At 41.2% G+C, this 15,506-nt stretch overlaps 1 protein-coding gene across 4 annotated transcripts in view; it reads left to right on the top strand.

Moving 5' to 3' along the window:
* disp1 (dispatched homolog 1 (Drosophila)) overlaps positions 1–15,506 on the top strand; it is a 90,575-nt gene that overhangs the window by 22,745 nt on the left and 52,324 nt on the right. For 2 of the 4 annotated variants that reach the window (XM_046060203.1, XM_046060204.1), the window contains exon 3: positions 5,886–5,962. The exons of the other annotated variants lie outside the window; for them this stretch is intronic. The gene's annotated coding sequence lies outside the window, so the exon portion shown is untranslated. The remainder of the gene's footprint in view (positions 1–5,885; positions 5,963–15,506) is intronic. 4 annotated transcript variants of the gene reach the window in all.

Genomic DNA, 15,506 nt, shown 5'->3' with positions numbered 1-15,506 from the left:
CTTAATTGTGATTTATGGAGTCTTTGTCTCTGGGGTCAGTCACATTCTCATTTATTGACTAACTGTGGTTCAGGTTAATGTTGTGTGTGTACCCCGGCATCTCATGGATTGGGGGGAGTTTTCAGTGACATCGCTTTGGGTCTGATTTACAACATACACCCTTTCTCCCGTCTTTGCTGACACCATTTGGAGATGCTGTGCAGTGGGAGAAGCTTTGAAAGCATGATAAATGTGTAGGTGCTGATTTTAGAGCAAAAGCAGACACCACAAACTGCAGTTTTCCCATTCACTATACGAAAACATTGGCTTAGCCTACATGCACATCTGTGCCTTGTTTGGGTGTGTAGTCTTCCCAGAATACTAAAGCATAATAGATTTATTATTTGTTGAAGTTTACTTAATTACTTAATAACAGGGAGTTATTTCTCCTAATTCTCCTTGTCATGAATTCTTCAAATAATGGCTTATTGTTGCAAACCTGCTGTCCTGCTCACCTCTCCTTCTCATACACTTCCATCACACCCTTCCTCCTTCCATCCTCTCTTATTAGAGAAACAGAACTAGCTTTGTTTTTGTAATAATCACTTGGGCCTAAATCACATTTCCAAAGCTTGGAGGTCACAACAACTTCCCCTTTGGGGCTTGATTTAAGTGGCACTTAGGCCCGCTACTGTAGCTAATCACAAGGATTTATAGAGTGCATCACCAAGGGGCCAGAGGACCATGGAATGTTTGCTGGCACCCTGCTGCAGGTGTTACAAACCTCTTTTCTTTCGTCCTGTCTTTCTTTCCCTTCGACTATTATAGCTGCTGATGGAAGGCAGCTGGAAGACCTTGCTTGTTCTCCACTTGTTGGGTTAAAAGGGTGTTCTGTTGCTGGAACATAATGCTGGCAGCACCCTCCTCCTCCTCCTGTCGCCGGTCACTACAGAGCCTGGAAAGTCCTCCACGTGAAGCTTTCATAATTACATTGATCTTGAGGGGGCTTTTTACAACCTGCTGACGCATTCAATCATATTTCAGCATGGCCCTTGGTAAGGGCTCCTGTGTTTTGCATATTCCAAGTTCATGTCCAAACCATTAGCACTTCTCGTGTTTCTGGTAATTGGGAGTTTTCACATGGCCCTGAAGGAGACGGATAAAGGATGGAGGAAGTAGGGAAGGGATGCAGGAAGAAGCAAACAAGAGGGAGAGGGAGCAGTGTGGATGGATACTGAGAGGGGGTTGCTCTATTTTTGAGAGAGAGAGAGAGAGAGAGAGAGACTGTCAGAAACTCCAGAGGCATGTAATACAAGATCCAGATGTTGTAGCCCCCCAACATATACCCAGCCCCATCATACTCGTGTCTACTGTACATAACCTTAGAGATGGATTAAACTGTATCGAAGGCATTACAGCACTCTTGGGTAGCACTTGTGTACGCACCATTGTCCACGGTGCCTCACTGTTTTGTTTTCCAGGCTAAATACAGGAAGTCATTATTAGGCTTTGCCTTATCCGAGGAACATATCTGTTCCTTTGCACCCCTCCCTCCTCCTACCCTCTTTGAATTTCCACCCCATCACGTCTTTGGTCTGGTTTGAGTGAAGGCAACAGCGGCCCAGAGCTAATGAGCTTGCTGTGATCTAAGAGCAATGCCATCTATAGGCATTCACCCGGCCTGTGCCAAATGCCAAACAGTTAACCTGGAAATGGGAGGGAGTGACAGAAAAACCCCCTCCACATTGGAACCTTAAAGAGGCCTTATTTAGAAATGTTGAAATCTCATTATTTGCTGGTTTTGGCATCAAGAGGTGCCTCAAGGAAGTCAAGATTGCAAGAGTGTCAATCCAAGTCCATAGATGGACGTTGAGGTTAAATGAAAGTGACGGGGTGAGACAAGATGATTGCTTTTAGTGGTAATTCTCACTCACCTTCTCCACTCCCCTTTGTCCTCCTAAACCACCCCCCGCCTCCTCTTCACTAAGTAACCTTTGGCATGAGAGGTCAGCATTGTATTCCAGCATGATGACCTTTTCTAATGAGAAGGCAGGTTAGTGGGCGACCTGGAAGCGCTTTGTCCGCCTCTCCTGGGAACACAAACAGTGATGGTACTAAGGCACACAGAAACAGCTGCAAAGCTGCCGTCATGTGTTCTCCTGCCTGCTTGAACACCCATTTGTCATTTCACTAGAAAAACAGAAATGTAAACAAAAGACAAATCTCCTTGACCGATTCTCCACAGATGTCAAGGCACTACCTTTCCAACCAAGAAAATGCTGCTGTCTGAAAATTGATTTAGACGAGGAGATTTGGAGTTAGCTTTGTAAATAGGTTTCATTTTATTAATTCATTTATTCATAATATCAAATGACACTATTCCTTGTGGCTAAGGCCTGTGTTCTTGTTGTCTTTGAGGACGACCTACCGCTCAGTTTCCAAAAAGACAGCTCTTTTGTGATCTCTGAATCGCTGCTTCTTCCGACTTCCTCCTCTCTTTATCGGCGTAAGATGTTTTAGCAGTAGAGTGTTCCACCCACGTACACACCTGTCCCTTCATTCTTGTGTAGGTGGATCATTCAATCCAGAGCTACTAAAACATCTTGCCTAGATAAAGAGAGTGCACTTTTGCATGTGGGTATTCATCTTGGTCAAAGTATTCCAAAAGTCTGTAAAGGGAGGTTTACTCAGGCGGCTTTTAAAGTTTGTAATGGGATTAAAACTGAAGGCTAACTTGACTCTAAAGTTAATTCATTTCTTTTAAACCCCAACTGCCTCATCCTGTGATTGTTTAAATTGTAAAGTCCATATTACCGTGGCCTGTTTTAGTCTTGCTGTTGCCTTTCACGACTCTCTCTCCAAACGCCTCTGCTTTCATCACTGGAGATCTCCCATGTTGATATCCCTATGTCATCTGATACAGGATCCTTTTTTTGTTGCCTTTTTAAAAACCGAATAGTCCCGTATGAGATCCTGTATGACTTTCAGAAGCAATTTGTATATCTGGCATTAAATCGAACAGCTGGAGAAAGACACAAGTGGAGGAAGGAGCGGGTAGATGCTTCCTGGCTGGCATCCATGAAATACAAAGATTGCTAATCTGCTTGCACAGCCCATTCCATTTCTTTTTTCTCCTTCTTTCTTCTTCTTTGCTCTTTAAACAACACATTCACTAGCATGTAAATTCATGACATATCATTGACCCACCAGTGGAAAATATCCGGGAGGGCCAGAGAGAAAGGCAGCATGAGCACAAATGGCAAAGCGCCACAATAATTCTTGGCATTGATCCCCTATTGAACAAGCAAAGTTTTCTCAAGGCTGCTTGAGTTTGAGTTGATCCCATCGCAGAGAGAACATGCTCTGGCTTTCCACGCTTTTCATTTTCTACTTGAAAGCGGCGCAGTTATGAGGCTACTTTGATCCCTTACAATTGGGAGAGACTTTCATTTGTGCAGAATGAGACAGTAAGCTCTTCGGAATCCTATAGGCACAAAATGATCTTTTAAAATAATAAATGAGCAGGGATTAGGGCATGCTCAAAGATAGTTTGTGTCTTCAGATGAATTTATTGTCTTGATAGGCAATGATTGGCAATTGATATTCAGACAAAACACAAAAGTGATGAGTAACTGGCTTTCAGCCATTTTGAGTCTGAGGTCATTGGAAAATATAGTTTCATGGCTAATTTGAAAAGGTTTCTATGTATGAATGCTTCATGCCATTACATGTTTGTTACTTGTTATGAATAAATAGTAAGGGAACAGTGTATATGTGAGTGTATGTCCAAGGCTTTGATGGTGTACCCCTCAACATACAAACACAGGTGTATAAAATGTCTGCAGGACACTGGTTGACCTGTAGCCAGAGGCACAGGAATAAACCAGACTTCAGTGCTGTCTTGTCTGTCTGGAAATGGCTCTCTCTCGGAGGAAATTGGTCTACGATACACAGGCATTGCTCAAATTCCTCCCCTTGTGTCATCGCGGCTAAAGCAAATAGCGTCTTAGGGGAAGGGATTCTGCCGCTGAATAAACAAGATTGTTTGTGTCTTCACAGGCTCAAAGGGAACATTTTCAGAATTGTGGAAAGGTAGGAATTTGGGTAGTAGTTCCGTTTTGACTTAAGCCTATTTTTGTGAAACCAATAAGTTTCTGATCAGCCACTTCCCAGGAATAGTGCTATTTCCAAAGCTTAGTGTCTCTGCCTTTATATTTAAAGTTATGGAGAGAGTTTTCTGGACTTTTTTGAGTGACTCTTTTGGAAATGAGAGCAGACTGACTCGAGCCATTGGATTAATTGGTGCACTCATGCTTGACCTGGACCTACCTGTGACCTAGTGTAGATGGGAATTGTCTGCGAGGTGGTTTTATGGGAATTAGTTAGGGTCAATCTTCCTGGGACTCAATCAGCATGGAGGCCTTTCCACTCCAAAACACTATTGCCACATGTTTGTAGTAAGTTGGAGGCATAATGACATGGAACAAGGTTTATGCTTCTATCATTTGATATTTCTTATGTCATTTAGCTTTATATTATGTATCCCTGTTATATACTTAATACCTCTGTCTTCAAACCTTAACGGTTCTTACTTTGTCACAGGTATTTTACCCAACAGACTAATGTTTTCATTCCTGTAAGAAACCATTCATTCTTTTTTCAAATAAAACCCCCACAACAACTTTCTTGGAAGACAGTGATGTTTGTCTAGCTATTGATTAGACATCATATCTGATGGGGGGGAGAAAAAAAAATCATGCAGCATGTTCCACATTAAGAAGCCTTTAAGTGCAACCTTGCATTAAATTCTTACCTTATGTATGCTAAGAGGCAAACATTTGAGGATTTGAGCAGTTCTCAGTAGCATGTCTGTTTGTGAATGATTTTCCACGTTGAATAATTTAGTTGTAATGGACACTTACACTGTTTCAGACAAGGAGCGTGGGGAGGAACTTTGAGCCATTATGTTGGGGGAAATAGGTCCCTCTGACCTGAGGTTGTTACTCTAAATTAGGCTAAAAGTCTGTCCTCGCGTCATCTGTCCAGATTTAAACTTCCTCTACCACTCTCTTCATCTCCTCCCTATCGATGCACACCTTAGTAATTGGTGATGTGGACCATATGTTGGGTTTGAATGGCCTTCTGTTCTGTGGAGCCATTAGACATACTCAAGGACATATCATAGCCTTGTTATTAGGCTTCCTGCAACTTCCTGGACTGGCGTCACAGGCAGGGGTATATAGTCTCCTAGTTCTTTAACCTCTTATCAAAACTTTTCATCTCCTCTTCTCCTCACCTGTCAAATCATCACCTATAGCCTGTCCTGCAAGTGCAAAATACTATGTGTGACTGTTCTGCCAGTGTGTATAATCTTCATCATTAGGTGACCCCCTCAAACCTTATTAACGGACGAACGGGACCCAGCAGCAGAGTGACCTTCTTGCTGGTGGGTCAGTGTGTTTAAACAGAGGGGTAGAAGAAAAATACTTTAGCACATATGTGTGTGTTTGTGTCTGGGTTTTGGTGGTGTTATTTTGTATGTGGGCCACCGCAGCCACAAGGCTCTGAGAGCTGTAGGAGCTCTTTGTGAACACATTCTGTCTTTCTCCTAGCTTGTCTGCCAATTAAAACAATTTCTCTTCCATCACTTGTTTTGTGGGATAGTCTCAATAGCTGGAAAGTTTTGAATAGCTTGTTTCCAAAGGATTTTCATGGAAAATTAGCAGTTGTGTTTTTCCGATTTAAAACACATTGTAGATGTCTTGCATTTTAGCTTTAGTGCTGATGATCATTTATTCAAGTGGAAAAAAAAAAATTGGGTTGGTCAGTGCCTAATTGTCATTCTAATATATCCTGGGGAAAAAAGTCCATTGACAGATGAATATTATCTTTGTGTCTCTTTACAGATTTACTTGTTTTCAGTGAGGAAATTGAGTCTGAACGCATGAATAGATGCGAAGCATGGTCCATCATCATCCTACAGGTAAGCCGTGACACTGTGTTCAAACATCAGGTGTCTAGTCTCTTGGCAAAGCAAAACATCTTACTGTATCTTTTTCACTTTAAAAAGCGCATTTGGTCACACAATCCCCATCATGCAAATAGTCATGATTGAAGCTTGTTTTGACTGAGCATTGACAGACTTTTCAGTTTTACGTGATGGCCTGAAATACTTATTTTCCTCACACGTTGACATTAGAAAGCAGGAAAATAGCCATGGTGATCAATTTGAGCTGTGTTATGTTGCTATTTGTGGATGCACTTAAGGGAATGGTACACATCTCCCCTTCTACAAAATATTTCAGTGATCTTTTTAGTTAATTATTCACACTTGATTCATTGACTTCATGGATAACGGATCATGTTGCAACTAGATGAAGATGATTACCGGTTTAACGGTAAACCATGGTACAGTTCCCGACTGTTATTATTACTGTACACAATTTAATTACCATTATAACCGGATACGGTTAACCACGCTGTTAATCTCACGGCAAACACTGTTAGGCGTCTCCCAGAAGCTGGCGCGCATGTGCAGAATGCAACGTGGGTTTGTTTGGGTCAATGACATCACGGCGGAAGACAACACTGCAGAGATTTTTCACTCTGAAGTCCGGTCGTATTTTAGTTTTTATGAGAGCGCTGAGGGAAACTTGATTGAAGAAAATGACCTTACAGTGAACGCAGGGTGAGTTAACTTTTAGCTTTGGATTGTGTCTCTGACTTGCTAACAGCGTGTAAACTGAAGCTCTCAGTGTTGCTGCTCTTGTAAAAACGCTACACGTTGTTCTGCTGCTGTGTGCATCGTGTGTCGGCAGAGTCTATTCATCCACCGCACATGAAAACACGTTACGCAGTTTAGTCAACCAGCCAGCATATCTAGAAACGCTACAGACTGCTCAGTATTTATGTCCGTTTTTGGGCTCATTGCACTTACTATCACTGTCTTCTAAAGACTGATTGGTTTTCATGTAATTGTCCACGGGATCATTGTATTACCTATATAATATAAAGTCTTGATAAAGCACACTTAGATGAGGTATTTGCTGTTATTTTATTATTCATGCAAACAAAATGGCAATTATATTTGTATTTTTCAATAAAAAAACTTGTTGAAATGGTTGCAGTGTGGTATCCGTACATTTAAATATTTTCTGGCACATTTTTACAATACCGTGATAATACTGATAACCGTGATTTTGGTCCCTATAATCGTGATCTGAAATTTTCATATCGTTTCATCCCTAGTTGGAACAGTGTGGAACTTGTAACGTTAGATAATGTTCTCCACAAAAAGGTGTAACCCAAGGCTAAAGCAGGGCTTGTTAAATGTTTAATTTGCTGCAATCATTTTTCCCCAAGACAGCAAATTCATTAGATCCTGACTTTGATGTTGCTGCCTGATGTCGTCACGTCAGAAAGCCTTTGAACAAAGCATTTATCACAAAGCCAACATAAAGTCATCCCTCCCTTTGGCTCCGGTCTGGTCGGACTTACTTCACGGACAGAAGTCAGTATCCCTTAATCTGTTTCCCTTGATCACAAGAAGCCTAATAAATAAAACATGCAAGAGAGTTAGGAACCGAGCCGTAAAGCAGCCGTTCCTGGTACTCTTCCTTTCCCTGCTCCTCTTTCTAGCGAGTCCAGACAAGCCTCTGGTAAAAGGTGAGGATGTTTGTTGCTCACCTCGCTACAACTGGGTCAGTGAGCAAAGTTAAAGGTGTTTGCCTATGGCTCACAGCTCACAGTGCCCTCAAAGACCTTTAAGATGGATTCATACTCCAGGAAGAATTTACTTGTACCAGGAAAACATACATCTCTCAACTGCTTTTTAATGTGTTTTAGATATTTTTATATCTGCTTCTTCACATGTGTGAATTGAGTGTAATTGTGCTCTCAAAACATGTTTATTGGATGATTTGTGGTTAGAGCAGTGTGTGATGGTGTATGACTGTTCACATATTATCCGTACCAAGAATAACAGTATCAACAGTTCAGGGTGAACTGTGTCCCTTTTACCTCGTCCAACACATGACTTCATGTTGAAGTATAAATCTAAACTCAGGCAGCAGTGCAGTCTTGCATGCTCAGGTAATCACCATCACACATACACACACATTTCTCTCACTAACCCAATCGCTCTTGACTTGGTTTCTCAGACACACACACACACACACACACACACACACACACACACACACACACACACACACACACACACACACACACACACACACACAAAGACACACACACACACACACAAAGACACATTTCTCTCTCACACTCACTCAATCTGTCTTTCTGGTTGCTCTGCCCTGACCTGTTGAAAGGCTTTCAGGGCCATGTCAGTCAGCCAACAACTCTCTCTGTTCATAGGCTCAGCAGGTTCAAGTCGGACGCCAGGCTGTCCTCCCTCCTAATCCCTTCACATTGGCTTCCTTGTCATGTTAAGATGGAGGTAACACACGCTGGTGTGTGTTCAACTATGCGTAAAATAGATGTATTCGGTGCATGTGAATATGTTTGTGCTTCCTGTTTGTGCACCTTTTTTATGCGTGCGTACATGCACATATGTAACTGCTTGACTGCGTAATGTGTGCGTGCCTGGATTCATTTATTATTGTGTGTGATCATTGTGTGTCTGTGTGTATAATGATGGGTGAATTTGGAGAGCAGCTAGAAAGGAGCAGCTGTGGCTGCTTTGTAACATGGACAGCGTCTGTTGTTGATTCTGCTGGACTGGAGGCTTCAGCGCTGCCCAGCCCAGCTTCTACCGCCTGCAGCTGCTTGGACTCTCCCTCTGATAGACTTCACAGCCTTTGAAAAGCTTTCTAGAGCCTAAGAGGAAGTTCTGACCTTGTTCCAGAGCTAACTCTGCTGAAGTCAGGTCAGAAAGTGGAAATCTGCTAATAATAATTGTTAATTATTGAATTTCTGTTGCTGCTGATGTGCTCCGCAGTTTTTGGCTGTGTTTAGACCTTACATTTGAAATCGACTTGAATCATTTCCCTCTGCATGTGTTCTCTTTTTTCAGTGTCATCACTTCCTATAGGAAATTGTGGTCATAATCAAGTAGACCAAAATTACAGTGATTAACATAGTGGCGGTTGCATGAGGGAAGTAATTTGGGGTAGTTGGTAAAAGAACTAAAAATAAATGTGATCAACAAATTACAGTGATGTTAGGTATTACTAGTAACTACTCAATGGTTCCACATGACTCACAGTGACTCATTCACTCAGGTGGTTGGACAATTTGTTCATCAGCGGTTCAACACTGGGTGTTGGCGACAGGGGTACCAACGCAGAGACAAAACACATGGTTTTCCAGCAAAAAAGTTGAACCTAGCTGAACTGGTGCATTACAGCATCAAGCAAAGTACTGATGTAGGCAATCAAATAGGTGCAGGCCCATATTCCTGTGTCTTAATTCAGCCGGGCCAATGTATAAGCCGATATTACTTTATTGCCATTATCTTGCTGCACAAAAATGCCAATGATATGTTTGAGGTAATTTAGAGACAGTGACGCCTTTGCACGGTGATGAGTTGTGTTTTTATCTGCAAAATATGGTGCTCTGTACGTAGCTTAGTCATAGTTCTTTAACATTTTTAAAGGGATGCTAATCTCACAATGTTTAGGTGAAGTGTGTATATATAAAACCAAACAAAGAAAAAGGCCCATATTACATTGTGAACATTCACTTTCGGATGTTTCGTGATTATTTCAGCCTCCTCTTTATTTCCAGATTGAAGTGTGGATCATTCATTACAAGATTTAACCTGCTTCTCATGTATTGCTGCTTGACAGATCATTTAAAGATATGCTTATCAAATTTTTGCTCTCCAGTCATTGTGAAATGCACATACTTAGAATTGATTTAAGGGGGCAAGCCCCCGTACATACATAGAAAGCTCGTTTTTGGACCATAGGTTTCCTCTTATGTTAGTGGGGTGGTTCTTATTTTAGGTGAGGCCATCTACAGTGCAAAAACCACAGACAACACACGACAATGTTCGGTAACTTGAATCACCGCAAAGAAATTTCAGTCCATGTAGTTGTCAGTCCATCACCAAACTATTCTCGGATGAATTCATTCAATTGCCGAACAAAGGACTGGTCAAATATACACAAGACATACCAAGCTGTCTGACTGAAAAACAAAAGCAAGGTGGCGAGAGGGAAAGTAAAAAAGGGATTTTGTGATTTTTAACCTAATGTTTCTGCCAGTTACCAGCATCTCACCCTCCCTCCCTGCTCTCCGCTAGCAGCTGTGCTGACTGTCTCGTGCTTGGGAAGCCTTGATGTCTAGGCTGACTGTACGTTTGGGCTGAGCATGGCAGCCAGCTCATTGTGCCTCCCCCTCCAACACACACATACACAAAACGCAGCCTTCTTCACTTTGATCGTGGAGCTATAAATGACTGCAGCTCTGCCGTCCAAGGCCTCAGGTTATCCACCAGCCTTTATTAGCCTAATGAGTGGTTTGGGGATGTTTATCTATTCTACAGTACGTCTGTCTGAGGACACCTCTGGCAGCCATTTCATGTCCAATAACCTCATGTTGGCAGACAATCGCACGTTTTTTGCTTCATTAGAAGCTTCAGCTGCGATGGCTTGGGACGATCTCTTCATTAAAGTTTATGATTTGTTGATTTTAATAATCTGTTGTGTTTCTTGATGTGATCGGGAGGCATTAGGAAAACACCACTCCTTGATATAACAAGACGCAGGTGTAGTGAAATGACATCAGTGCATAAGCTCAGTTGGAGGCCTCTCTCCTGCCAAAATATGATTTCACTTGAAACACATCCACAGTGTGATTTATGCTTAACCTTGCTCGGTGTAATGAAACCATATATTAATATCAAGGGACAATAAATGTGATGAAAGACTGTTTATGTTTTGGACTTTGGAATAGTTGAATAGTCTTGGTTAGTGATCAATAACAGATGCTTTTAAAAAATCTCAGACTTTGTTTTCCAAATATTTTAAACTTGTTGAAATGGATTGTAAGTACTTATTCGCCCAATCCTATCAGTGAAACTTTGGCCACTACACCTTATTTAGCTGATTTTTAAATCACCAAAAATAAGTATATTTCGGTTTTGTTCAAGAAATCATATCCATATACATTAACACTTCACCTTTAAAAGCACCATTTGTAGGTGGTGAGTAGTTGCATTTGACGGTTGACCATGGCCAAATTTTTCCCTATCACCAAAACCTAATTACTGTTACAGTATTACAAACCGATTGAAGCATTTCTTGTGTTTTATATAATAAAATACAAAACGTGAGACATTCCATCTGGTTTGACTCTAAAGAACTTATTAGAGGAAAAATATACAGTAAGCTAAAAAGATGTATAATGAAACGGCTGGAATGATCAATGTCTCCACTACAGATGCTCTCACACTTTCTGTTATTGGATTTTGGACTCATACCAGATGTTGTATCCATCCAAGTTGTTGCAGAGACTTATTATGGACAACGATTGTTAAACAATACACATTCATGCAGACTTTGTTTTGCTTGTCCTTCTGAAACATGATACCAGTGCTCAGGATGCAGTTCTGGTTCAGTTTTAGCAAACTCACTGTTGCTCTTTAGACTGAGGTCCCATTGTCACAGTGCCATACATGTATGAGATCTAGATACAAATGAATAGGGCTCAGTATTGATTTACAGTGACTTTTTTGTTTGTTATATTTCTATTGGTCAAATACCTGAGTTTAGGTGCAGATACCACACAGCTAGAAGTGTGGCTCAGCGGTTCAACACTGGGTGTTGGATACAGTCTGTCGGTCTGTGGGTCCACCGCTGTGGGACGGACTGAAATCTCAACTAATATTAAGCTTTATATGGATGTTCATGATCCCCTGAGGATGAATCCTACTGACTTTGGTGATCCCCTAAATGCAATTTGTTTGCATTCTAACATGCTTATATACAATGGGTTAACTCATTGGGTTTTGGACTGAAACAAGCAATTTGAATGTTTTAACTCTGACTGACCTGATTGGTCCATGTGGGTCAAACAAGCTATTTAGCATGGTCTCTCCTTTTATCTGTTGAAATAATCTGATGCTTATGAGGGCTTAATGCTACTTCAAACAATGAAACTACTGATTTTTACATCAGTGTCATTACAATTTGATATGAATTCTACTGACTGCTTGACATGTGGACATTGCATTGAATGGAATGACAGGACATTAGGTTTTTGACTCTGATTTGCTCACATGCTGTTTGTAGAGTTTTACTGGATATGCATTTAAACATCCATCCATGGAGAGAGACTGTATATGTATGTATTTATATCCTTACGTACAACTGACCGTGCTTATTGTGTTAATGACCATCAAATTAATTTAAAGGTGTGTGTATGTCTGAAAGGGGCTTTAGCTTCTGTTTGAGAACATGGTACTATTTTAATGAAGGCCTTTGATAGAGTAGCTCACAAACACACTCCCGTCACCTGAGGCCATCCAAAGTTTAAAACCCTAAATGTGTGTCTATTATATCTTCTCTCATAAATCCACAGTTTGTAGTTTTACCAGGTCTCATATGTAATTCAGCCAATAGTCTGAGAAACGTTTGCTTTGAATTCACAGACTCCCAAGCCTTTTTCCAGACAGGCAGCAGATCTGATAACCAGGGAACAGGAGAGGAAATGATAAATGAAGGAAAGCCTTAGACGCACAGCTTCAGATCAATGCAAACCTGAGCTCTGTTTATTGTTGTAGGGGCTGAGGTTTTGTTAAAGAAAGACTGGCCTTGATGAAAGTAGTAGAGGGCCCAACCTATACATCTGTTTCTGACACCTGGCTGACCCGCTGTACATGTATGTGTGGGTATGTACATGTGAGATAACTTTTTCAGTAACCGATATCCAAATCCCTTTTTTGTCTTTTAATAGTGAGCTTTAATGGAGTTCTGCTGCTCTGTTGGGGAAAGTGAGGACGCTGGGGTTCAAGTTGAGTTCTAGAAGTCTTACTCAGATTAGTAAGGACTAGGGCTGAACAATTCATCGAAATCTTATCGAAATCGCGATGTTAAAATCGTAGGAGGTGCAATATTTTTAAAGGCGAAATGTGTTTCAAAATACCATTTAAAATTAAACATTGTCGTTTTGCAGAGGTGTACCGGCTTACACATCATATTCAACAGACTCTAGAAAACATCTTTTGCTACACAGCCTTTCAAAAACTACACTATACACTATATTTCATTGAAAATGAGAATAATTATGTAGAAAAGATCATTCCCTTCAATATCGCAATAATCAAAATTAGATATTTTCTTTTAAATCGTTCAGCCCTAGTAAGGACTTCCTGTTCACACTGGTTTTCCCACAGTCCACTACTAGCAGCATTTTCTTTTCCTTTCGTAAAGGATTGTAACTAACCAAATATTGTTGCTTTGACATAGACAATTTAAATTTGGCTGCCCCAAGAAAGCCCTGTTTTGTTCTGCTTCGGAAAAATTACTATTGGGTTTCTTTTGTGGAGAAGCGAGTAAGTGGAGAGATGAAACCTGGAGGGACGTGTATTCATAACACCAGTGCCTCTTTTTCTTTTAGTCTGCATTGTCTGGTGTTGTGGATCCTCTTTGCTCTATTGTCTCGTGAGTTCCGCTGGTGGTCTGTCATGTAAACAGCTCTCAAAGGGGAACCTTCTCCACTCTCCTTTTCAAAAGTGCTCTCTTTTCTCCTAGGCCCGCGTCTCTTTCTGTGGTCATCTTCTTGACTGTCTGTCTGCCTTTCTCTGTCTCTCTTCCCAATCCCCTCTCTTTATGTTTCTCCTTCTCCATTACGCCAACACACACAGACGTCCCAGCTCTACCGTTACTGGCAGTGGATCTGTCCCTGTATGGAGCCAATAGTGTATTGGGGTTTTAGGTGCCAGTGGGGAAGGAAGGACCCTGCTGGCTTGTCAGCGTCTCTGACCCCTCTGTCACAATGGGTCCCTCATCCCTCCCACTCATTTCCCTGCCAAGCTGGGAAGAGTAAATATTTATCAGCCCCCACAACAATGGCCAGCTTGGAGGAGAAAGAGACTTTGACCAGAGCTCAAGCACGGCCTGTAGGCAAGGTGGTGTCAGTCGGGGCCTAGGTTGCAGGAAGATTAAGATGGATCCTCTCAATATTGTGGAGGAATACATTCCTACGTTCCCTAAGTTAGTGGTTTTATTACATCGCCACAACTGTCCTGTGTTCTGACGCATGCAAGGCTGGCTCAAAGACTGTGGTAAAAAGCAAAACAAGTTTGTTTATGCATGAGACTGAACATTTTGTGCATAAGACTGAACATTTTGTGTGTTGGTTGAATTTCAGTGCAAACCTGAATCTAAAAAACAGTTTGTTGTTACCGAGTATTGCCTTATGGTTTTAATGAACTCAAATGATGTTTAGTATTTAAATGTATTATCGTTTGAACCACTCAGCACCAACACTTCTTCATGGGATGGCAATGTTGGTCGGTGGGTCGGTCCACCACTTCGGTCCAGACCAAACAACTTTTGGATGGATTGCCATGGAATTTTGTACAACGACTTTGGTGAGACCCAGACTTCCCCTCTAGTACACTTTTGTTTTTTAGTGAAATGTGTCTTGACAATAGGGATGTCACGATACTAAAAATGTAGTAGTCGATACCGATACCAGTAAAATTCCACAATTCTCAATACCAATTCGATATCACATTAAAAACAAAACTATTAATCCAATACTTCAACATACTAAACATATGAACATTACAAAAAACAACTAACAGCTCACTAACAGCTGTTAAAGTTGAGAGAGGTTGTCCAGAACGGATGATAGGTGATTTGATGTCAATACACACTACCGTTCAAAAGTTTGGGGTCACATTGAAATGTCCTTATTTTTGAAGAAAAAGCACTGTACTTTTCAATGAAGATAACTTTAAACTAGTCTTAACTTTGAAGAAATACACTCTATACATTGCTAATGTGGTAAATGACTATTCTAGCTGCAAATGTCTGGTTTTTGGTGCAATATCTACATAGGTGTATAGAGGCCCATTTCCAGCAACTATCACTCCAGTGTTCTAATGGTACAATGTGTTTGCTCTTTGGCTCAGAAGGCTAATTGATGATTAGAAAACCCTTGTGCAATCATGTTCACATATCTGAAAACAGTTTAGGTCGTTACAGAAGCTACAAAACTGACCTTCCTTTGAGCAGATTGAGTTTCTGGAGCATCACATTTGTGGGGTCAATTAAACGCTCAAAATGGCCAGAAAAACAGAACTTTCATCTGAAACTCGACAGTCTATTCTTGTTCTTAGAAATGAAGGCTATTCCATGCGAGACATTGCTAAGAAATTGAAGATTTCCTACAACGGTGTGTACTACTCCCTTCAGAGGACAGCACAAACAGGCTCTAACCAGAGTAGAAAAAGAAGTGGGAGGCCGCGTTGCACAACTGAGCAAGAAGATAAGTACATTAGAGTCTCTAGTTTGAGAAACAGACGCCTCACAGGTCCCCAACTGGCATCTTCA

This window comes from Micropterus dolomieu, linkage group LG10 (genome assembly GCF_021292245.1).
Source record: "Micropterus dolomieu isolate WLL.071019.BEF.003 ecotype Adirondacks linkage group LG10, ASM2129224v1, whole genome shotgun sequence".
NCBI lineage: Eukaryota > Metazoa > Chordata > Actinopteri > Centrarchiformes > Centrarchidae > Micropterus > Micropterus dolomieu.
This window is presented reverse-complemented; position numbering and strand designations above follow the sequence as displayed.